This window comes from Bos mutus, chromosome 9 (genome assembly GCF_027580195.1).
Source record: "Bos mutus isolate GX-2022 chromosome 9, NWIPB_WYAK_1.1, whole genome shotgun sequence".
NCBI lineage: Eukaryota > Metazoa > Chordata > Mammalia > Artiodactyla > Bovidae > Bos > Bos mutus.
Window position 1 is genome coordinate 98,343,893 of NC_091625.1, and position 25,535 is coordinate 98,369,427.

At 41.5% G+C, this 25,535-nt stretch overlaps 1 protein-coding gene and 1 non-coding gene across 2 annotated transcripts in view; both read left to right on the plus strand.

The window, feature by feature from the left end:
- PACRG (parkin coregulated) overlaps window positions 1-25,535 on the plus strand; it is a 528,342-nt gene that overhangs the window by 429,892 nt on the left and 72,915 nt on the right. The window lies entirely within an intron of this gene.
- On the plus strand, window positions 19,936-20,007 carry TRNAC-ACA (transfer RNA cysteine (anticodon ACA)). The gene has a single exon. It is a non-coding gene; the product is annotated as a tRNA-Cys (tRNA).

The following is a 25,535-nucleotide window of genomic DNA, read 5'->3' on the forward strand; positions in this document are numbered from 1 at the left end:
ACAAAATGCCATCGATGGCAAAGGAAGAAGAGTAACTTGACCATGGAGATGGCTGGCAGGCACCCCCTTAATCAGAGTTAACATGACCAGAAAGGGGACAAGCTAGTCACATGCCACCTGGTAGAAGGCAATGGGACAACCCTGCCAAAGTGTGACGTCAGTCTAATCGTTAGGAGATGTTAGACAAAGCCAAATTGAGGACCATTTTACCAAATAGCTGTTCTGTAATCTTTTATAAATGTCAAGGGCATGAACGTCAAGGAAAACTGCAGAACCGTTCCAGGCTAAAGGAGAATAAGGAGACATCACAATTAAATACAACATGTGACTGAGGATTAGGTCATTTGTTGATGAAGAATGTCACTGGGAAACATTTGGAGGGAGTTGAGGACTGGGTGGTATCAAGGCATCAGTGTTAGTTTCCTGATTTCCAGGCTTTGTTGTGGTTGTTTGTGTAGGAGAATGTCCTTGTTTAGGAATGCACACTACACTGTTTGGGAGGGGGTGGTTTCTTGGGTGGTGAGTGGGGTTGACTATCTCCTCATATGGCTACTGGCCATGTGTATTTACTAACAGAGCCCCCTTTCTCTCATTTTTAAAAATTGTTCTGGTTGTCTCTTACTGATAGGTATGAGCGATTTTGTAAATTAAGGAAATTAGCCCTTTGTTAGTTATGCACTGGAGAAGGCAATGGCACCCCACTCCAGTTCTCTTGCCTGGAGAGTCCCATGGACGGAGGAGCCTGGTGGGCTGCAGTCCATGGGGTCGCTAAGAGTCTGACACGACTGAGCGACTTCACTTTCACTTTTCACTTTCATGCATTGGAGAAGGAAATGGCAACCCACTCCAGTGTTCTTGCCTGGAGAATCCCAAGGACGGGGGAGCCTGGTGGGCTGCCGTCTATGGGATCGCACAGAGTCAGACACGACTGAAGCGATTTAGCAGCAGCAGTTATGCACATTGTAAATATCCACACTTCTTGTTTATAGATGAATTCACTCATCCTTTTTTAGAACATTAAGAGGGTTTGCTTAATTTTGCTTTTACGTTTTAAATCTTTGTTCTACCTGAAATGTATATGGGTGAAAACAAAGAGATTAAGGCCCAGCTGTGTGTTTTCTCAAATAAGTCAGTTGGCCCAACGTCATATATATAAAAAAAATTAGCCTCTCTTTTCTTCACCTTTGAAACACAGCCTTTATCACAACCTATAAATTTCCAATTATTTGGATCTAATTTTGGACTCAAATTTTTTTTTAACTGTCACCTCTTGAGTAACAACCTGTTTTCATTATTACAGCTTAAGAATATGTTTAATAGAGCACTGTCCTCTCTTTGCTGTGTCCAATACAGTAGTGACTCATCACACTGAGTCCTTGAAAAGTGGCTGAAAGTGAAAGAAAGTGAAAGTGAAGTTGCTCAGTCGTGTCTGACTCTTGGCGACCCCATGGACTGCAGCCCACCCGGCTTCCCTGTCCTTCACTGTCTCCTGGAGTTTGCTCAGACTCATGTCCATTGAGTTGATGATGCCATCCAACCATCTCATCCTCTGTCGTCCCCTTCTCCTCCTGCCTTCCATCTTTCCCAGCATCAGGGTCTTTTCTAATGAGTCGGCTCTTCGCATCAGACATCCAAAGTATTGAAGTCTCAGCTTCAGCATCAGTCCTTCCAATGAATATTCAGGACTGATTTCCTTTAGGATGGACTGGTTGGATCTCCGTACTGTCCAAGGGACTCAAAAGTCTTCTCCAACACCACAGTTTGAAAGCATCAACTCTTTAGCGCTCAGCCTTCTTTATGGTCCAACTCTCAATCCATACATGATTACTGGGAAAGCCATAGCTTTGACTAGATGGACCTTTGTTGGCAAAGTGATGTCTAGGTTTTTTATAGCTTTTCTTCCAAGGAGCAGGAATCTTTTAATTTCATGGCTGTAGTCACTGTCCGCAGTGATTTTGGAGCCCAAGAAAATAAACTCCATCACCATTTCCATTTTTTTCCCCATCTTGGACAGTCTTCTGAGGTCAAGCTTTACTATCTGGTGAAGATAATCCCTGGTCCCTAACCTTCTTTCCAGATTTTGCCAGGCTGTTCTCACATGTTTATTTTTCCTTGTTTTTCTTCTTATAAAAAATAGATTTTCTGGCTTCCATTACACTTATAGGACATGTCTATTAGACTTGTTATACTTTGAATATTATATAGTCAAGCCTTCCTTTTAAATCCTTTCATAGAGTTTTAAAATTTTCTTTATATAATTTTAAGTTCTCACTTAAATTATTCATAGATGTTTTCTCTACTTTGGTTCTTTTGTTCTATTTCATTTATTTTCTGTCATATATGGCTTGCTTCCTTCCATTTTTTTACAGTATTTTCTCATTGATAATTATTTTCACATAGTACAGTTGTGTGTATCAACATATTTGTAATCTGATGGAATTATTTATAATAGTTTGGGGTGATTTGCTTTGTATTTTCTGGTTATTAATCATAAAATCTGCAGAGACTCTTTCTTCTGATATTTATACTCTTTATTTATTTCTCTTATTTAACATTGGCTACTATTTCAATGACAGTTTTAAGCAGTTGTGGCAATGGTACACAATTTTGTCTTGTTTCAGATTTTCGTTGTTCAGTCACCAAGTTGTACTGAACTCTTTGCGACCCCATGGACTGCAGCACGCCATGCTCCCCTGTCCTTCACTATGTCCCTGAGTTTGCTCAAACTCATGTCCATTGGTTTCATGATGCCGTCCAACCATCATCCTCTACCTCCCTGTTCTCCTTTTGTCTTCAACCTTTCCCAGCATCAGGGTCTTTTCCAGTAAATTGGCTCTTCAGACTTTTAGTAGGTTATTTTTAGTGATTTATCTTTAAACTGAATTCCTGCTTGAGAAAGAAACTATCAATTCATACCTTACCAACAGGTTTTTACATCAGATGTGGATGTTGACGTTTTCAAAATTCCTCTTTTGTTATTTCCTCTATAATTTATACTATTCCCCTCCTTTAACCTTTAACATTCCTCTGTAAGTTAACCTAACCCACTTACAAGCTTTTTATTGATCCTGTCATATATTTAGGAAATAAGTGCCGCTTAGTTGTGGTATTTTTTTTTAACACACTGCTAAATATCTTTATTCATTACTTTAAGATTTTGTAATATTTTGAATAATTATCTAATTTAGAGCTATTTCTATCAATTTTTGACATCAGCGTATGCTATTATCATTTAATAAAAGGATTGCAGAGGTTTTGTTCTTTTAACAGAGTTTAAATAGGGTGAAGTAGGGAAATAGTAGTTCCATGGAAAGTGGAATTAACTTCTAAAGCAACCTGAGTGTGGCACATTTCTAAAGGTAATTTATTCACAGCTTTAATAACTTTATTTGTGGTTATTATAATCGTTTTTATAATAAAAATACTATTATATTATACTAATACAAAGGTCCGTCTAGTCAAGGCTATGGTTTTTCCTGTGGTCATGTATGGATGTGAGAGTTGGACTGTGAAGAAAGCTGAGAACCAAAGAATTGATGCTTTTGAACTGTGGTGTTGGAGAAGACTCTTGAGAGTCCCTTGGACTGCAAGGAGATCCAACCAGTCCATCCTAAAGGAAATCAGTCCTGGGTGTTCACTGGAAGGACTAATGCTGAAGCTGAAAGTCCAATACTTTGACCACCTCATTCGAAGAGCTGACTCATTGGAAGAGACCCCGATGCTGGGAGGGATTGGGGGCAGGAGGAGAAGGGGACGTCAGAGGATGAGATGGCTGGATGGCATCACTGACTCGATGGACATGAGTTTGGGTAAGCTCCGGGAGTTAGTGATGGACAGGGAGGCCTGGCATGCTGCGATTCATGGGGTCGCAAAGAGTCAGACACAACTGAGCGACTGAACTGAACTGAATACTAATATTATACTATACTAATATTATAAATGTTATAGAATATTATATATTATAGTATTATGCACTAATACTATAAATGCTATTAGTATTTTATAATAGTGTTATAATAATAGCTTTCTGTCTCATCTGGTGCCTGTTTAAGTAGATTCCATTTTGCTTGGCTATGTAGATATCAGTGACATTAACCTACAGCTGAATTCAGAAGGAGAAAATTTAAGGGAAATATGATGGTTTCAGTTTTCAGTATGTTGCATAGATGATGCTTATGAATGTCAAGGTGGAAACAGCCACTACGCAAGCAGAATGCATATCTTAGGGATACTTACGAGAGATCTGAGCTGGAAAGATGGCCACCTGCATGGCTCTGTTGATGAATGCAGTCACCCATGGAAAACAAAGAAATGAAGAGAAAATGTTCAGTGAGGAGACCCTGGAGACCCCAGCGTTTAACTCCGTAGGGGAGAGCTGGTGCTCATAAAAGGTGCTGGAGCCAGTTTCCTAACCGTCTGCACTAAAGGGAGAGAACAGTGGGGGTGATGTGGACCTCAGCTTTGTAAGGAGCAAAGGAGTGTCTCCTCCCCATGGGAGACAGGATACAGGGGGGAGAGGGGACTTCATATTATGGAGGAAACTGAAGTGGAAGACTTTAGACCAAAACCTGATTGAGGATGGGGCATCAGAGAACCGTGTGACCGTCAGATTCATGAGACTGCTGTCAAGAAAAAAGGGGAAGAGAATGAAGAGGAACAGAAACCCAAGGCTATGTTTTTAGGGAAATATTTATAAATGCTTGGAGATGCAATCATTCATGTAGAGCTGAGCTAGATGAGAAGTATTAAAAAAATCTAAAATGCAAATTAGAGCCTGATGGTTTGAGAAAATCAAAGTTGAGTCTGACTGCTTCAAAGAGTCCTCCAAAAACATCATCTGCACACCCTGCCTTCTCCCCAGCACACATGAACACACACAAAAGTGTGCACTCTCACATGGGCACACGCACATACATGCACGTGTGCACGCACACAGTAATACTTTACAATAATCTGAGACCCAGGACTGGCACCATTGCCATATTTGCTCCCCTCGGCAGTCCAGTTTATTTTAGTCAATTTTACTTAGGACACCATCGTCCAAGAACAAAACCACCTATTATTTAAGGTTCTGCTGTTATTAAACAGCACTGCAACTTTACAATATTCAATCGACTTGCTTTCAACTTTTCCTGGTTTAATTAAATCCTTAAACACTCCATATAAAAACAATGATCATTTCTGTTTGCCGCACCTATAGAATTTGGTTCCCCGTGAGGAGCTTTGAAATACCCACTAGCATTCCACTAACACAACTGTGCAAATGAATCTTCCCAATTTCATTCAAAATTAGCACTAAAAGAACAGGGCTCAGGGCACAAGTGTGAAGGGACAGTCATAGGGCTTGGTGGTGTAGGGTGAGCTCACTGAGTGAGGCCTAACCCTCCCTGGGGAAGTTAGGGCTGCAACCCTTTGGGTCTAAGCATAACGCTGGAAAGGCATTATACAGGCTCCCAGCCCCGAGTGGCAGCTCAAACTCTGGAAATCCACCCACAGCGGGTGCAGGGCTTCCCAGATGGCTCGGTGATAACCCGCCTGCCAATGCAGAAGATGCAGGTTCAGTCTCAGGGTTGAGAAGATCCCCTGGGCCAAGAAATGGCAACCTACTCCAGTATTTTTGCCTGGGAAATCCCATGGCCAGAGGAGTCTGGTGGACTTCAGTCCATTGGATTGCAAGAGTCAGACATGACTTAGCAACTACACGATAACACCAGCATCAGCCAGCCAGCCCTAAAACAGTAGGAAACGAGCAGGAGGCCATGGGCTGATCTACGTGGATATCAGAGTCCTTACAAGGAGGCCTGGGTGCAGGGAGAAGCCCAATCACAGATCAAAACGGCTGTAATTCCACACCTGTACAGCTCAAGCAGGCAACGTGCTGTCTACATGTTCCTGGGGAGGTCACACTGGCACCATCTTAAACAACTCTTTCATTGCTCATCTTTACTAATAAATTAGCTTCCTATGTGCCTAAGAACAGGTCACAAGAATTACCATCCCTTCCCACCAGAAAGAATATATATGGCTTCCCTAGTGAATCCGATGGTAAAGAATATGCCTGCAATGCAGGAGTCGTGGGTTCCATCCCTAGGTTGGAAAGGTCTTCTGGAGAAGGGAATGGCTACCCACCCCAGTATTCTTGCCTGGAGAATTCCAGGGGCAAGGGAGCCTGGTGGGCTAGAGTCCATTAGGTTGCAGAGTCAGATACAGTTGAATGACTAACATGTACACACACGAATATTGTTCGGTTAGCTGCGCCAGGACCACCCACCCTGCCCTCCTTCCTCTCACAGCAGACTCAGTGCTCTGTGCAATTATCAAAAGCCAGCCCCTCAAGTTGCACTGAAACTCCTGCCCTCTCACCTACCCAAGAATTTCATTTCTATAATTCAGTTTTCTGCTGCGTTTGCCACGTTCTCAGTCTTAATAGTAATAGTTAAAATGAACTATTAACCAAATGCCAGATACCATCCTAAGGGCTTATCTGGATTATTTGATTTAATTCTCACAACATCCCTAAGAAGTAAGGCTCATTATTATCCCCATTTTTGAGAAAGGCAAATTTAGGCTGAGAGATGGGCACCACCCGTCACAAGACTGAGTGTGCTGCCAGGGTGTAGGAGATGGACTGTATGTCAATAAGGAGAAAGTCTGAACAAAAGTTTTGCACCAAAAAAAAAAAAAAAAAAAACTTCTATAAGCACCATCTTTTGCAAGTTCACAAATGAAGAAGAAGTAGAATTAACAGCAGTCCTAAAATTGCTGAGGCATTTGTCCAGTCTGCCCTAGAGAGAAAAATTTGAACCACTAAGAATGAGCACTCTGCAAAAACAGATATTGACTTCAGATAAATAAGGACACACTTGTGAATGTTAACACTTATAAATTACTAGGTCCAGACTGCATGCATCCCAAGTAATTAAGAGAATTGACTCTAACACTTTAAATGTTACTTTTGAAAAATCGCATAGACTTGAAGTAATATCAGCATGCCATAGATAAAGTTACCAATTATTGAGCTCAAAAAGGAAAAATAAATGAGAGTGTAATATTACTGGGATAATTTGACTTAATCTATAGACATCTTGCCTTAAATAATTACCAATTAACTTTTGCTAAAAAAAAATTTAATAAGTATGGTACATGCATATCATATGAAAATAGAAGTAAAATAAGAGTATTAAAAGTGTATTAAAATATCAAGAATAAAAATTTGTACCTGATTGAGAAAGTAGTTGCTGAGTGCCCGCCGTGCTCCAGGCTGCATTCTGGGCATGATGTGGGCCAAGGAGAAGTCCAGGAGGAATGAAACAGAGTCTCTGCCTTCAGGAAGCTTCTAGTCTGGTGAGGGAAGTGGGCGGAGGGGCCGAGTTTGCATTCTTTACACTGACTTCACTGTGTTTCTTTTAGAATTTTTACTGGAGTATAGTTGGTTTACCCTGTTGTGTCAGTTTCTGCTGTACAGCAGGCTGAATCATTTATACATACACATATATGCCCTCTTTTTTAGATTCTTTTCCCATTTAGGTCATTACAGACTACTGAATAGAATTCTCTGTGCTGTACAAAGCGTCCTTATTGTGGTTAGTCACTTTGTCATGTCTGATTCTTTGCTTTTGGACTGTATCCCACCAGGCTCCTCTGTCCATGGAATTTTCCAGGCAAAAATACTGGAGTGGGTTGCCATTTCCTTCTCCAGGGGATCCTCCCAACCCAGGGATTGAATCTGCATCTCTTGTGTCTCCTGCATTGTAGGTGGACTCTTTACCCGCTGAGCCACTGGGGAAGGCCCCAGTCGTCTTATTAATTAAGAAGGCACTGTTAGTTAATTCACAGATAACTATTAACCTGTAATTAATAGATATCTATTATCTACTAATAGATAATAGGTAGGTTCTTATAGTTATTTATTTTATACTTGGTAGGTTGTGTCCATGTCCTGCCTATTGACTTTACACCCAGGCCCTCATGTACGTTTGCAAGAAGGCCAAGGTGGGTAAGCCAGCTGGCACCAGAGATGAAGCACCTGTCCCAAAGAAGCACTAGCCCAGAACTTGGGTCTGCTCATCAGAATGATACAACCAGCCAGAGACTATAAGAAAGAGAGGCAGTCCCACTGCTGGGCATACACACTGAGGAAACCAGAATTGAAAGAGACATGTGTACCCCAATGTTCATCACAGCACTGTTTATAATAACCAGGACATGGAAGCAACCTAGATGTCCATCAGCAGATGAATGGATAAGAAAGCTGTGGTACATATACACAATGGAGTATTACTCAGCCATTAAAAAAATACATTTGAATCAATTCTAATGAGGTGGGTGAAACTGTAATAGGTGAAACCTATTATACAGAGTGAAGTAAGCCAGAAAGAAAAACACCAATACAGTATACTAGCGCATATATATGGAATTTAGAAAGATGGTAATGACAATCCTGTATGCGAGACAGCAAAAGAGACACAGATGGATAGAACAGTCTTTTGGACTCTGTGGGAGAGGGAGGGGGCAGGGGATGATTTGGGAGAATGGCATTAAAACATGTATAATATCATATAAAAAAATAAGTAATAAAAAAAAGAATGAGAGGCAGGTACAGTGAAGCTAATAAAATATACTCAAATTGGAGAAACTAATTTCAGCTTAGAAAAACAGCACACTAATGAAGATTCTTTTAAATTAACATTTAGGTTCATAAGAGGCTGCAATTGTGAAAAAACACACTGAACATCAAAGCGAGCATGAGTATAAAATTTAAAAATATAAGCAAAAGGAATGCTTTTTAAATATATATATATATATAGAGAGAGAGAGAGAGAGAGAGAGAATTGGTTACTGTTTCTAATGTGTGTAACAGTTTAAAAGAAAATGAATTTTTTTAAGCTGCCCCTAAATGGTTTCAACATAAGCCCATGTCTACCCCAGAATCTGACTAGTTCTCCTAGTAATAAATTCTTTAAGCGAAAGCTCATAGGACATGTGTAACCAAAGAGTAGGCTAAGTGCCTGAGCCCAGAGGATGATTGCTTTTATTGAAGTATAGTTGATTTACCATGTCGTGTACAGCAAAGTGATTCAGTTATAAGTACGTGCGTGTATCCCTGTGTCCTCCAGGAGGACCTTGCTGTTTGTTCTATATATAGTGGTTTATATCTGTTATCCCAAACTCCTGATTTACCCCTCCCCCACCCCATCTCCCACTTGGTAACCATGGCTTGTTGCGTATGACTGTGGGTCACAGGGTCATTTCTGTTTTGTAAATAAGTTCATTTATATCATATTTTAGGTTCTACATATAAGTGACACCATATATTTCTCTTGCTCTGCCTGACTTACTTCCTTAATATGATAACTTCTAGGTCCATCTACGTTGCTGAAAATAACAATTGTTGTTCAGTCACTAAGCCGTATCCAACTCTTTGAGACTCCATGGACTGAAGCATGCCAGGCTTCCCGGTCCTTCACCATCTCCCAGAATCTGCTCAAACTCATGTCCATTGAGTCGTGTCCATCCCACCATCTCATCCTCTGTCACCCGCTTCTCCTCCTGCCTTCTATCTTTCTCAGCATCAGAGTCTTTTCCATTGAGTTGGCTCTTCACATCAGGTGGCCAAAGTGTTGGAGCTTCAGCTTCAGCATCAGTCCTTCCAATGAATATTCAGGGTTGATCTCCTTTAAGATTGACTGGGTTGACCTCCTTGCAGTCTTCTCCAAAACCACAGTTCCAAAGCATCAACTCTTCAGTGCTCAGCTTTCTTTATGGTCCAACTCTCACATTGTACATGACTACAGGAAAAACCATAGCTTTGACCAGACGGACCTTTGTTGGCAATGTAATGTCTCAGCGTTTTAATACGCTAAGTTTGTCATAGCTTTTCCTCCAAGGAGCAAGCATCTATTAATTTCATGGCTGCAGTGATTTTGGAGCCCAAGAAAATAAAGTCTGTCACTGTTTCCATTCTTTCCCCATCTATTTGCCATGAAGTGATGGGACCAGGTGCCACAATCTTAGTTTTTGAATGTTGAATTTTAAGTCAGCTTTTCACTCTCCTCTTTCACTTTCATCAATAGGCTCTCTAGCTCCTCTTCACTTTCTGCCATAAGGATGGTATCATCTGCATATTTGAGGTTATTGATATTTCTCCTGGCAATCTTGATTCTACCTTGTGCTTCATCAAGCCTGGCATTTTGCATGATGTACTCTGCATATAAGTTAAATAAGCAGGGTGACAATATACAGCCTTGATGTATTCTTTTCCCAATTTTGAACCAGTCAGTTGCGCCATGCCCAGTTCTAACTGTTGCTTCTTGACCTGCATACAGGTTTCTCAAGATGCGAGTAAAGTGGTCTGGTATTCCCATCTTTTTAAGAATTTTCCACAGTTTGTTGTGATCCACATAGTCAAGCTAAATAAAGCATATGGGCCATGGAATCTATTTATTTTTTTCATTCTGCATACCTTGAAATTTAATATCTATTCATGCATTTTGAAACTTTTAAGCACTGTCTGAAATAAGTTCTCCTAATGGCTAATTCATTTTCTTCCTGGAATGTAAACAAGGGGAAAGGAGATTACTTATTCTGAGAAAGTTGACTCTTCATTTGGTATTTTGTTTATTAAAATGTTAAATCTCACTATACTAAAAGTGCTAAATTTTACATCTCAACCCCCTTTTTAAACACAAATTCTTCTGCTTCTCGGAGCACTCAGATTTCACCTCACAGTTTCCTTGCCAGAATCATCATTTTATGATCTATTAAGGAATCATCTGTGGACTTTATCCCAGATTTTAGGTTTAAGTTACTAAAGCCTCAGCACCAGTACCTTGTTAATAGTCAAATACCATGGTTTTTCTTTTTAATTAATTTCGTGACTTTTTGTGTGTGGAGGGCTTCCCTGATAGCTCAGTTGGTAAAGAATCCGCCTGCAATGGAGGAAACCCCGCTTCGATTCCTGGGTTGGGAAGATCTGCTGGAGAAGGGATAGGCTGCCCACTCCAATATTCTTGGGCTTCCCTGGTGGCTCAGCTGGTAAAGAATCCGCCTGCAATGTGGGAGACCTGGGTTCGATCCCTGGGTTGGGAAGATCCCCTAGAGAAGGGAAAGGCTTACCCACTCCAGTATTCTGGCCTGGAGAATTCCACGGACCGGATAGTCCGTGGGGTCTCAAAGAGTCGGACACAACTGAGTGACCTTCACTTTCACCTTGGTGTATGGACCATTTTCAAAGTCTTTATTTAATTTGTTACAATACTGCTTCTGTTTTATGTTTTGATTTTTTTGGTCGGGAGGCATGTGGATCTTAGCTCCCTGACTAGGGATTGAATCTGCACCCCTGCATTGGTAGGTGAAGTCTTAACCACAGGACCGAAAGGGAAGTCCCCAATTTCATGACTTATTCTTTAAAAGGTGTAGCTGTTATGTTAGTTTCAGATGTATTACACAGTGGTTTGACATTTGCATACATTATGCAGTGATCATCAGGAGAAGTCTAGCAGCCATCTGTCCCTATACAAAGTTATTATAATCTTACTGACCATATTCCTTAGGCTGTATATTATACACCCAGGCTTATTGATTTTGTAATTGGAGGTTTTCACCTCTTAACCCCCTTTACCTGTTTCACCCGCCCATCCAAGCCCTTCTTTCTGATAATCATCCGTTTGTTCTCTGTATCTATGAGTCTGTTTCGTCTGTTTTCATTTTGGCTATTGTTTGTTTTATTTTTTAGGTTCCACATGTACCTGAGATCATATGGTATCTGTCCTTCTCTATCCATCTTATTTAACTTGTAATACCCCCTAGATCCATCCATGTTGTCACAAGTGCCAAGATTTCATTTTTGTCTTACGTCTGAGCGTTATCCCACTGTATACATATACATGTATGTAACACATATATATACCACATCTTGTTACTCCCATATCTTTGCTATTATAAATAATACTGCAATGAGCATTAAAGTACATATATATTTTCAAGTTAATATTTTTGTTTTCCTTGGTTGAATATCCAGAGGTTAAATTGGTGGGTCATATGCCAGTTCTATGTTTAATTTTTTGAGGAAACTCCATATTGTTTTCCATAGCAGATACATCAGTTTACATTCCTACTAACAGTGCGTGAGGGCTCCTTTTTCCCCACCTCTTGCTCAGTACTCTTTAGCTGTTGTGTTTTTGGTGACAACTATTCTGACAGATGTGAGGTGATACCTCATTGTGGTTTTGATTTGCATTTGCCTGATGATTGAGCACTTTTTCATCTGTCTGTTGGCCGTTTATATTTCTTTGGGAAAATGTCTATTCAAGTCTTCTGCCTATTTTTAATCAAGTTTATTTTTGGAGTTTTTGTGTTGCATACATTTCTCTGTATATTTTGGATATTAACACCTTACTGAATATATTGTTTGCAAATATCGTCTCCCATTCAGTAAGCTGCCGTTTTGTTTTTTTGATAGTTTTCTTCACTGTGCAAAAGTCTTGTTTGATGTAGTCCTATTTATTTAGTTTTGCTTTTGCTTTCCTTGCCTTAGGAGACAGATCAATCTATACATACACATATTGGTAAGCCTGTGGCAAGCAGCATACTGCCTATGGTTTCTTCTAGGAGTTTTTTGGTTTCAGGTTTTATATTTAAGTCTTTAACCCATTTTGAGCTTATTCTGTATATGGTGTCAGAAAGTAGTTCAGTTTAATTTTTTTTCCATGTAGCTCTCCCGTTTTCCTAACACCGTTAATTGAGGAAGCTGTCTTTTCCCCATCGTGTAGTCTTATCTCCTTTGTGTAGATTAATTAACCGTATAAGCGTAGGCTCCTTTCTGGGCTCTCCATTCTTTCCTGTGGTCTGCGTGTCTGCCTTTTCGTACCAGAACCATATTGTTTTGATTACTGTAGTATAGTCTGTGGTACAGTTTGAAATCAGAGGGCATAATACCTCCGACTTTGTTCTTCTTTCTCAATATTGTTTCGGTCGTTTGGGGTCTTTTATATTTCCATACAAAGCATTTAATAACTAATTTTTAACTTCTCCATAGCAACACAGATAACTGTGTTCTTTATATGAGGAAATTAATACTAGTTCTCCTGTGCATCAGCCACAAGTATTCGTGGAGTACTTACGAGAATCTACATGTCTGCTTGTTGTTGCTGGGAAAACCAAAGACGTATTCACCTTAAAAACTCCCTAAAACATGACTGGAGAAATAAAGAAAGGATACAGGATGGCGTATAACTGAATGCTAAATTGCCACAAGTAGATTAAGATTTCTAGGAGAAAAAGCCCCACACCCTAACTTATCGTATCCTTAAGTTGTCAGAAGAAGCTTCCTGGGGTACCTCTGCTTTAAATTAGACTCGTCACTCCAAATACCACTCCAAAGGTGGTATTTGGAGAGAGAAGGAACACCCCTTTGTCAGGAAAAGTAGTCCATGAGAGAAGTCCAGGAAGCAGTCAGGAACGTGGTAGGTAATTAGGGGGAGGGGAGGAAAAGATTCTGTAACATGTAGACACCTCTGAAAAGACCCATGCAAAGACAAGAGTCTCCCCCTAGCCCAGGAAATGGAGCCCCCAGGCAAGGGCTGCCATGGTTGCTCCCATGGCTGCTGGCAAAGGGGGTTGAGGAAACCAGCGTGAGCAAACCAGAAGCAGACCCAAAAACATGGGGCAGATTCTCTTCTGCCCACAGCTCTGTCCATAAGTTGCTTCTCCACAGTTGCCTCTTGCTGCTTTTTTAATCCCTTTCCCTCAGCGCCTAACCTTTGTCATGTCCCATTAACGGCTCAGTCATACCAGTGAAGGTGCTCACAGCACAAAGGGAGTCATAGCCCGTGGCGTTTTCTTACCCTTCCGCCTGACCCTGCTCAGGGTTTCCTGACCACACCCTCAGAAAGCAGCAGGCAGTCAGCTCCTGTACAAAATGCAGAAGAGTCAGCCTACTGTTAGGACCACATTTTTGCATGCCTTTTACCCCCTGACACTCTTCGACACAGATTTATTAGCTGTTCGCAGGTCATGACAACTATGAATCCTTTTCAATTTAATCTGTTCAACTCAGTAAAAAACATGACTTCAGAAAGTTTAGCTAGAAGAGACTAGTAATCCTTGACTCACTTCATCTGTCCACAGGACTGGCATTCAACTGCATGACTCAATTACCCTCCTTTATAATTGTTTTTTTGTATTTTTTTTTAAATTTCTGCATCCTCTTCCCTGCTTAAAACTACCCACACCTATTTTTTTCTGTACTCCTTAGATCAATCTAAAGATTGGAGTGTTGGCAGAAGAGAACAAAGAGGAGAGAAAAAAATAGACATAGCCAGACTTACTCAAGTCCTTAAGAGGACTTGGGAGAAATTTGTCTCTTAACAAGTGAAACAAGCTCTCTGCCCTTGCCACAGTTCTTGCTCAGAGGACCCTGTACCAAGAGGCGGGGAGGGGTGAAATGACCCCCTATTTCTCTAGCACATTGTCATGTCCCCCTGTACCCTTGGCAGATATACCGTTGGTCAGTCATAGTCCCTTACCATGAGATGGGGTCCTTTCAGAATCATTTGACAATTGTCAGAGTTGGCCATAGAACAAAACCCATTCTCCCTCTCTAAGCTAAGTAAGACCTTATACATGCAGGGGCCTTCCACTGGCTACAAGACTGGCCGCAGCCCAGCCCAAGGACACTGAGAGCAAGTCTTCAGTCCATTCCGTTGGAGGTGGCATACAAGCTGGTGTTACATAATGCTGCGTGTTTGTGTGCTCAGTCACTTTAGCCATGTCCGATTCTTTGCCATCCCATGGACCGTAGCTTGCCAGGCTCCTCTGTCCATGGGATGCTCCAGGCAGGAATACTGGGGTGGGTTGCCATGCCCTCCTCCAGGGGATCTTCCCGACCCAGGATCGAACCCGCGTCTCCTGCATCTCCTGCATCGCAGGCAGATTCTTTACCACTGAGCCGCCTCCAATAAAATGCTGCACATGCAGGCGGTTCCTGTGCGGTATGCACTGAAACGGAAAGCGAATTATTTGGAACAAATGGGATAAACTCTCTCCTGTGCAGACTTCTGGAAGCCGGACACTTCCTTGCCCAGACTCATGCGTGGTGGCTCTGCTCTCACAGGCAACCTCTGCTAATCGAGGCTGCATTCGACACACACACAGGCCCATGAGAAGGGCGTGCCCCAAGGTTAGGTGACTAAGCATAGGCCAGTGCAGCCGTCCTCCTGGGAACCTTTGAAAAATATTTAAGAAATATAAAGGACACATCTTAATAATAGAGAATTGTGTGAGAGTGAAAGCGGTGGGTTGAAGATGAAAGCAGAATTCTGAAGTGGCAAACATGGGATGGGAAGCAAGTTAGTAGGAGAGAGAAACCGTAAGTTGCACTTTTCATTCAGAAAGACTTCACCATCCGAGGAACATCTCAACAGAAGTGAAAGTGAAAGTCACTCAGTCCGACTCTTTGTCACCCCATGGACTGTACAGTCCATGGAATTCTCCAGGCCAGAATACTGGAGTTGGGTAGCTTTTCCCTTCTCCAGGGGATCTTCTCAGCCCAGGGATCAAACCCAAGTCTCCCACATTGCAGGTGGATTCTTTACCAGCTGAGCCACCAGGGCTCAGATGTTAGAGTCTGCCCTGCGGTGTGGGAGACCCAGGTTTGATCGCTGGGTCAGTAAGATCCCCTGGAGAATGAAATGACAAACCGCTCCAGTGTTGTTGCCTGGAAAATCCCATGGACAGAGGAGCCTGGTGGGCTACAGTCCATGGGGTCACAATGGAATCATATTCATTCAAATGGAAATGTTCCCTAAATAATTGGACACTGGATTCTGGGACTCAGTTTTTTCATGCTTGGTAGGAAATAATGGATTTAAAAGTCTTGGTTTGTAGAGTTCCCTGGAGTTGTTAATGGAGGAGATGGTCCATAGGATGCCATGAGCGAGGGGGGAAGTGAAGTCTAGGGTTCAGCCGTGAGTGACACCAGTATTTAAGGGACAGGGAGCACAGAGGGGACCAAGAAGACACAGCCAGAGACGTAGGAGAGGAACCAGGTGAGTTTGCTCTATGGACGCCAAGTGAAAAATGTGTTTAAAGAAGGAGGGGATGGTTAAAATTTTCTCCTGGAGGCAAAATAAGATAAGGACTGAAAAACGTCCATTGACGTGAGCAACAATTCTTGCTCTTGGGGACAGCAGTTTTCATAGAAAGGGAGGACAGAAGCAAGATTACAATGTGGAAAAAAAGTGAGCTGTGGAAGAGAGCCAGTGTAGGCAACTCCTTCAAAAAACTAGCCTGAGAAGAGGATACAGTGGGGTCAAGGCTTGGTAAAGCTTTAGGTACAGGGAGACATTTGTTCCTTGTTTTAGAATGAAAAGATTTTACCAAGTTAAAATGAAAAAGATAACAGTTCCACAAAACTGAATAAACAGAAGAGAAAGGAAATAATCTGTCGGATGACACCCATGAGGAGGCGGGAGGCCAGGGCTACAGGTACATGTTAATAATTGGAAGATGTTGCCTGAGGTTAGAAAGAGCTCACCTGTTCCATTTCAACAGGAGGGAAGAGGGTGGAATGGATGTTTCTGGCATGATCTGAGCATTTTAGAAGCGCTACGTTTCCCGTTGCTCTGTAATATACCGAACACCTATATTTTCCCTTTTACAGGTTATATTCTATGATAATCTTAAAGCGTATAAGAGTACCTTCCATCAATAGAGCATAATATAACCTACTGGTGACCGAGGCTCAATTAAAATAATTTCCTAATTCCCCTACTGTACATTGCTGCCTTCCCTGAAGACACATTATAGCCATAAGATATTGTACGAGTAAGAGAGGGTAGTTTTTGTGATTGGAGAATTGGTGCCTCAAGAGTATGATTCTCTTACTTCTATAGTATGAAATGTCTACTCCCAAATTCCTTGAGATGCTTCTTCTTCGAGAAGGGGTTTCCTTACTGCCATCCCATTCTGTTTGTCCTCTGGGTCAGCATCCATAAAGCAGCAAGGAAAGAGGAGCCTAAAAGTCAGTGTTGACCCCAGCCAAAGAGAAATTATCAGCGATATTGTTCACTTCCTCTTGTTTTTAGTTTTTCAGAATTTCTTGACTATCCTCCAAGGGGATCCTTAACATGAACAGTTTCCTTTTAAAATTCTGCCCTTGGCAAGCCAACTTATAGTTTGGTTTGGTATTTTATTAATGTCAAATATTGCTTATAAGGGAAGGGCTTTAGGAAAATCTGCAAACTTTCTGTTTTCCCAAAGGTTGCTTGTTATAGCACTGGTCTCAAACATTTATTTATCTACAAATATTTGTAACTCTGCCTATATCAGGACAATAATGGCTAAAAGATACTTTGAAACTATCATGGAATATAGCACGCAGCGTGAGTGCGTGCTCAGTCGCTCAGTCATGTCCAACTCACGTGACCCAGTGGACTGTAGCCGCCAGGCTCCTCTGTCCGTGGGATTTCCTTCTCCAACACCACACAGCGTTTGTCGCTCAGTTGTGTCCGACTTTGGGGCCGCATGGACTGTAGCCCGCCTGCTCCTCCGTACATGGGATTCTCCAGGCAGGAATACAGGAGTGGGTTGCCGTGCCCTCCTCCAGGGGAGAAGGGGAGATCAGCACACAGAGCACTTTACAAATGCTGGGCTTGAGGACATCCCAGTGGCACCACCATTACTCTCCCGTCTGCCAAAGCACATTTTAATTTTTTCAAATTTTTGTTCAAATCAAAATGTAGTTAACCATGCCTGCCCACTCCCCCCCCAACTTTCTTAAAGTCACTGCCCTTCTCCATTCCTCCTGGCTCCATGGTGAGTGCACCCCCTTCCAGGTACTCTTAGTTATCCATCATTGTGATTTATTTATGTCCATTTATGCTTTTCTAGCTTCCCTCCCCTCTTGAAAATTAATCTTTGTGACAGAAATAGCTAAGTTGAACCTCGTCTATGTATTCCTAAGCATAGACGTTTCTTGAGCACTCTGTAAATATTTGCTGCTGACTGGTTGAAGAAGATTGAGAATTCCATGGATGCAAATGAAGTTCATCTTGTTCTCCAACTAGATTGATTGGTAGCATGGCTGTGTTACACAAGATTTTGAGTCTTTGGCCACCCTCAGGTGAGTCAAGGGTCATGATCAATTGAAAATGTCTACTTTAGCGACTGTGAGGGTGATGAGAGCTTGCAAACCTGTGCATAATATTTGCCGGCTGCCTTTGAGGAAGTATTGAATGATTGGTGGATTATAGATAAAAGGGATTGAGGATTCAGTAATGTGTAGACTTTTCCTTTAATTAGTCAGCATGATGAATTTCATCAGCCTTGAATATATGGTAAGTGTTTCTTTTGTCAGTTGATTGGTGAGTTTTTGCTGGGGGAGGAGTTAGTCTTCATCTCTTTAGTCTGATTCTCTCATTTTGGTCACATGGTTGTTTTATAAAGTTATATTCAGACTCCATGTATCCTACTTTACAGCAGTTTTATTTTTTTGATAGCTATAATCTTGCATAAATGGATTTCTGTCTAGTGAATATTTTCTGTAGAAACATTTTCTACCAGTGTAGCTACTTTGACCAGATGAATTGGAGAGGAAAAACCTAACTTTTTTTGTCTTTTGTCTTTTGCTTGAGCTAAATAAAAATGCTCAACTTTGGTTGAGAACAAATGTAAGGCCATCAGTAACATTATTCAAAACCCAATGTTCTTTTAAGACAAAGTAAGTTGGACTGGTCTCTTTGTCATCCCAGTTACTGTCTCAAAAGCCACATTTCTGTTCTCATAAGATAGTTCCTATGAAAAGAAATTGAAGCACCATAAATTACATTAGTGTAAGGTCACAAATTAATCACTTTATAACCTATTTTCCCTTGAAAACTCTTTCTTTGTAGCAATTCTGTCACAAAATTGCTCACACTATTTAATAGGTCATTCCTGCGTGTTTTTCTTGGGACTCTGAGCCAAGTCATTAGGAACAGACTGTAGTTGCCAGCTACCATGGTCCCGTTTGACATCAGTGAGAAGGTGCTTTATTTATATCAATATTTGTCAGTGTTGTTTATTCATGCCACAGGATACGTGCATTTTACATGCTGCCAAAATCCCTTGGGCCTTTCCTTGACCACTTATATAAAGGATACGTATTAAGTACAGCTGCAGACGGCGGGTATGTACCAAACCTGTTATGTAAGATTGCAATTGCAGTTCCTTTTTGGTTACCCAGACTAATATCAGAAGTTAATTTTATTCTACAATTGAATTTATGACCAAAAATCTTCACATTCCTACTATTAATATACAAGAATGTACTGTATTTTAAATGATACAGACTTACCATGTGTCCTCTTTTATTCCAGTGTACTACATAGAGAAATAGGTATTTGTTTAGGAAAATGTTTCAGCAGGTGAATTTGATGTAAGAGAGTAAGTAAATAATTAAATTTGATCAACTCCAGAATGCAAAACTCACGTCTTGCGTAGAGACAAATACGATGTTAGTTTGATTGAATCTACTGCTTACAACAGTATCACTTTCAGGGGGAAGAATTTAAACACCAGGGCAGAACAGAATTTAGATCTAGTTTCTGTGAGAGGAAATCTTTGTCAAGTGCTGGCATAATGAAGGAAGAAGTGATTGGACATAGACTCTCTCTGCTGTCATTTCGGTCTTAACAAGTCTTTTCATCCCAGGGTACCACTGGACATCTTAAGAGGAAACACCTTCAACACCCACCTTCAAGGATTTTCAGTCCTAATTCTTATACTGTGAATAATTCTTCTTTGAGTTCGATTGACTTTAATCTGAGTTTTTCTCAGTTTTATAGAATATGGAGACTTCACAGAAAATCCCTCATGTAGAAAGCTTCCCCAAAATGTTGTCTTTCTGTATTTCTACCAGTCTTTCTTCTTTGTCCTTTATACGTCCCTTAACTCATCTCCCTGATGGCTCAGATGGTAAAGCGTCTGCCTACAACGCAGGAGACCTAGGTTCAATCCCTGGGTTGGGAAGATCTCCTGGAGAAGAAAATGGCAACCCACTCCAGTATTCTTGCCTGGAAACTCCCATGAATGGAGGAGCCTATTAGGCTACAGTCCACGGGGTCGCAAGGACTCGGACACGACTGAGTGACTTCCCTTGACTCATCTCACGTCAACGCCACGTTTGCTGTGCCATCGCTGGTAGGATTCCTTTTTGTTTCTTCCAAGAAAGAGAGTTTCACGAAGGCACAGATAGTGTTTGTGTCTGTACCCCTGACAACTGACCTCATGGTCAGCACAGCATGCTACGTCACTTTGGTCATTTCCGACTCTTGGAGACCCTATGGACGGTAGCTCCTCTGTCCATGGGATGCTCCAGGCAAGAATACTGGAGTGGGTTGCCAAGCCCTCCTCCAAGGGATGTTCCCAACCCAGGGATCGAACCTGAGTCTCTTATCTCTACCTGCACTGGCATGCAGGTTCTAGCGCCACCTGGGAAGTTCAGCACAGAGCATGTGATACATATGTTTATTAAGTGAGTTGAAAGAAAGCTTTTCAAATTTTCAGATCCAAATCTCATCATCTAGATAAATTACTTTAAATAAGGCACTATTAAAAAATATTTTCCTCATCTATAAAATGAGGGTAATAATATCTTCTCTCTGGGTTTCTGTGATGACCAAATAAAATAATGGTTGAGATGCAAAAGATATTGTTATTTTTTTAGCCTTCACCTAAGGGAAGTTCTGTCAAAATGTTGTTCCAGCATCTGACTGGTATACAACTGTGCATTCTGTTGGCATTCAACAGATACTTACTGCCTGCTGGAATAAGTCTTCCTCTTTTTATTATAATCTTAAGGCACTTGCCTGCTGTCTTAGATTCAGGAACTGTCTTTATAAGAGGGCTCCAAGATCTATATTTCAGCATCTGATCACTAACCTCTCCCCAGAATCCTGTGTAAAAATTATCTCTGTCAAAATTACAAGCAAGAATCCCTAGTTGGACAGCTTGCTTCTTCTACCTGCTAAAATTAAATGTCTCTCCCATCATTAAATGTTTCTCCCATCAACTCTTCATCCTTTTTACCATTATGAGATGGAATGCACACAGTGTAATGGTCATCACTGTCTTCCCATTTTTATACTCACATCCACAAACGCACTTAAACACATACACACACACACACACACACATGTGAGACAGTGGTGGTTCCAATTTGACTATTAATAAATTAGGAGCTTTTGCTAGGCTTTTGTCTGGCAGTAGGATACTGATAGGATTGGAGAGAGCTGTCTGCAGGGAGGAACCGTTAGAGGAAGATTTGGGTGATGGTGGAGTTGTAGTAAGTGAGATACTCAAGGGAAAAGGAAGCTGTGATGGGAAGAGGGACTTTTTTTTGAAGAGCGAAGATACTTTTTCAGAAATGGAGGAAAACTTTGGCTCTTCAAGTTACAAACACTCTACCACCCTCCTCCTGAAGTCTTCCATAAAATCCATAAATTAAATATTTAATTCTTCTTTTGGAATTTAATTTGGAGTCTGTAAGTAAAGACAGAATGAGATCAGGGTGACCAACGAGGCCGGGTCAAACACCTCAGGTTGCCTTTCTGTCAAAACCCATCCCTTTCCTGTCCTGTGAAGTGCTTACCAGAACATCTATGATCCCACCCCTCTTCTCTGGCTCTATCCTGTCACTAGAATAATGCTCCTAACCTGGCCTCTAGTCTGTATTCTCTGTTCGATTTAAATTCAAAGTCCTAAACACCTCCTTTTCTTTTTTGCTTATGTTTTGATTTTAGGCACCGACAAGATCTGGCCTTTTTAGATGTAAAAGCCATACAGTCCGGAGCTCCATGTTCATTTATCCAAGGTTTCCTTCCATGCAGTCTTGGGGGGTGGTGCCACCTAGGGCGTCCAGGGCACCAACCAACACCAACCAGCAGTCCTGCTCTGAACCCCAGCCGTGCCCCTGCGGAGTGGGTGACCTTAAGCAGGCTGCTGCCCTCAGATGCACCAGTGCTACACAAGTCCTCTCCTCAGTCGTCTCCTTTGGCTCCTTTCTCATGTAAGCGTTTGTGTTCCGGAAAGATCTCTCATGGCATCTATTTGAAATCTGACGAAAGTTAGATTACTTTTTAATGTTCTCTAATTGCTCATGAAAGGCAACTTAAAAATGTCTTTGATGTATCCGTCTGCCACCCATTATTCAACTCTTAGTGGAAATTACATAAGAAATTGATTTTTAATATTTTTAAACGTGTTTTCTAGTCATCAAAGAGATTTTACGCACCATGCATATTTCACTAACTCAATCAAGAAAGAAAAAAGATGACAGAGCTAGTGCTGAACCAATATATTACAAAAGTTTCATTTAAGTTTATATGTTCTCATTGGGGGAAATCAATAAACTATCCAACTGGACAGTTATATTTTTGATACAGGCTCATTTTATCTTCTCGAGCCTTTATTAGATTTACACATGAAGGAAACCAGAGAGGATTATAGGTTAGAATACAAAGCAAAACAAAAATAATCTTTACCATCATTACAATGTTTAACAACAACAACAAAGTGTGTGTGTGTGTGTACGCAATGTACAGGTGATCCATGATCATTTGGCTTGCACCATGCGGGAATGACACGTCCAGGGCTCCAGGCACCTCCCTCCTGTGGCTCCCGGCCAGACGTGGCTTGCGAAGACAGGCTCTTGGGCGAGGTAAGGCCCAAAGAGAGACCAGCCCGTGGCCAGAACACCAGGGTAGTCAGGGGGTCACCCCCAGAATTGGTCAGATTTGGGGAAAGAGCTGGGAATCACTGTAAACTTGGTTTGAGTGGCTGAGCAGCCTGAGTTGACGTGGCTGTTTATGTTTTTTGAAATAGAGTGAGGGGAGGAACCAGCACCCAGCCAGGAATCGGAAAGCAGATCAGTGTGTGGGTGGAAGTTAGAGACCACACTTGGACCCAGAGATGGGGGTGGGGGCACAGAGGAGCAGGAAGCATGTATCCTCAGGTGGCGGTCAGCCCCTTTAGAATTTCCAGCATTCACGTCCGCTTGCGGGACGGGGCGGGAAAAGGAGTCCGGGGAGCTGCGAGAGCGGAGCTGACTGGAAAACAGCAACGTTACTGCCTAATTGGTTTATCCAAGTTTTATAGAGATTTAAAAAAATTTTTTACCAATTATGTTAGCCAGAGCTCCAAAAAAGATTTTGACTCATCTTGGAGCTATAATTTGTGACTGTTTTCACCCAAACAACAAAAGAAGTAGAATCAAAATCAGAAAACCTAATTACGTTCACTCACAGCCACAGGTCTCTTCTCCTGCTTTATGAGATCTACTGAGTCAAAATTTCATCTTCCTTCTCCTCACGGCATTTTTAGGTAAAAGAGAATCATCTCATGATTTTCAATAAAGCTAATCACTAACATATATCATCAGCATAATTATTCTATTTATTAATGCCATTGTGTATACGTGCATGCTAAGTAGCTTCAGTCGTGTCCGATTCTTTGCAACCCTATGGACTGTGGCCTGCCAGGCTACTCTGTCCATGGAGATTCTCCAGGAAAGAGCACTGGAGTGGGTAGCCATTCCCTTCTCCAGGGAATCTTCCTGATCCAAGAAACAAACTCGGGTCTCCTGCATTGCAGGCGGCCTCTTCACCATTGGAGTCACCAGGGAAGCCCCGCTGAGTCAGTGATACCATTCAACCATCTCATCCTCTGTTGTCCCCTTCTCCTCCCGCCTTCAGCCTTTCCCAGCATCACAGTCTTTTCCAATGAGTCGGTTCTTTGCATCAGGTGGCCAAAATATCAGAGCTTCAGCATCAGCCCTTCCAAAGACTATTCAGGGTTGATTTCCTTTAGGATTGACTGGTTTGATCTCCTTGTAGTCCAAGGGACTCTCAAGAGTCTTCTCCAACACCACAGTTCAAAAGCCTCGATCTTCAGCACTTAGCCTGAGCTGTGGTCCAACTCTCACATTGCACATGACTACTGGAAAGACCGTAGCTTTGACCATATGGACCTTTTCAACAAAGTGATGTCTCTGCTTCTTGGTATATTGTCTAGGTTTGTCATAGGTTTCCTTCCAAGGAGCAAGTGCTGTAATGGCTGTAGTCACTGTCCACAGTGATTTTGGAGCCCAGGAAAATAAATTCTGTCACTGTTTCTTTTAAATTACTTAATAGAGCAACATTTTTTTCCCATGCATTCCTCAGTATTTTTCAGATGCATTTGGAAAGTACCACTTGGTAACTTGTAGATTGTAATCATTCTAGCATTTTCCTCTTGACTTATAGGGCTCAATTATCTTTTTTCATATGAAATATCTGTTTTAATAAAAAAAACAACAACGATTTTTAGCATCAGACACAGAAGGGAGATGTGATAATATCAAATTTTCCTGTGATTTAGCAAACATTTACAAATAAGGAAAGTTAGAATTGTTCATTCAATATGTTTTGGCCTCAATAGATTCAGTTAATAAAGTAACTGTAGAAAAATTAAATATGGATAAGCCACAGCACCTTTAGAATACTTAACAGATTACTGAGTTGTATCATTTATTGCAAGAAATGTTTTCAGACAGCAAGCAGGAAAAAAAAAATCTTTCTCATTTTACTCCAGAAGATGATGTCTCTAAATATTACAGGGAATTACTTCCTTTGTGTTCAAATGAGTTCAGAGACTAAACTAACATTTAATGTGCTTCAATCATGAATTGCAAATTACAGTTGAAATGAGCATTGTTTTGTTGATAGTTTATTCTGAAAACCATTGTCTTTTTCCCTACTGATACAGCGCATACTTGATTAAGTGGGGTGTTTTGGTTGTCTTTTCATAACCAGCCAATATTTGTCTGAGTAGGTGACTTAACCCAGGAAAACCAGCCCCAGTCCTGACCACGTGCTGACCTTCTCTGTGCTGAGGTGTGGCTGCCCCTTACACAGCGTATCTGTGGTTGGTGCCACTGGTTGCACTCTGTGTTGAGAAGCCAAGGCCCTATTATTAAGCAGATGGCCCTACCACCCAAGTCTCATCCAGCCCCACAGCTGGCTGTAGCTGTCACTGCCACACACGGTCACTGTGAGGACCTCAGTTCCACGAGGAAAGGGAATCAGCGTGCGCCTGGCACCAAGATGCGCCTTCAGCAGGAGTCTGCCAAAGCTGGTGAATGTTCTTGTAGACCCTGGGTTTGTCTTACACAGCCACACCTAAGGGCACCCACAATTAACTTGTTAGGTGATTTTCTTTTAAATTATGCTTTTAGGCTTATCAAAAAAAAATTAACCAAGTTTAAAGATCCTATTGGCTATATTCAACAATCTAGAAATTGGACGATGTCCCATCTACCTAGAACCTGTACAAAAGGAAAGCCTTTGTAGGCAGAAGGGCACAGGAAAAGGTCTCTAACAAAGCCTTGATTGTTCCCGGGAAGATCACCTTCCTCTGGGGGATGTTAGGGGTCTCTGGGGCAGATTACCTCACCCGTGCTGGCCAGGCAGTTCTTGGTTGACTGGCTAAAGGTAATATTCCTGAGAGAAGTGGAAACTACA